General features: G+C 44.8%; 1 protein-coding gene across 2 annotated transcripts in view; it reads left to right on the forward strand.

Annotated features, from left to right (window-relative positions):
- The window catches only part of tspan9a (tetraspanin 9a), a 197,761-nt gene that overhangs the window by 11,751 nt on the left and 185,800 nt on the right, over positions 1-210 (forward strand). The gene's annotated exons all lie outside the window — the stretch shown is intronic.

Consider the following 210-nt stretch of genomic DNA (forward strand, 5'->3'; position numbering starts at 1 on the left):
CAGGTAACCATAGTCCTCAGATTGGACAGATAGTCTAGCTAACTGTTTGGATTTACCCAGCAGAGATCTGAGGACCAGGTAATCATAGTCCTCAGATTGGACAGATAGTCTCGCTAGCTGTCTGGATTTACTCTGCAGAGATCTGAGGACCAGGTAATCATAGTCCTCAGATTGGACAGATAGTTTAGCTAGCTGTCTGGATTTACTCTG

Source organism: Etheostoma spectabile, chromosome 8 (assembly GCF_008692095.1).
Source record: "Etheostoma spectabile isolate EspeVRDwgs_2016 chromosome 8, UIUC_Espe_1.0, whole genome shotgun sequence".
In the NCBI taxonomy this organism is placed as follows: domain Eukaryota; kingdom Metazoa; phylum Chordata; class Actinopteri; order Perciformes; family Percidae; genus Etheostoma; species Etheostoma spectabile.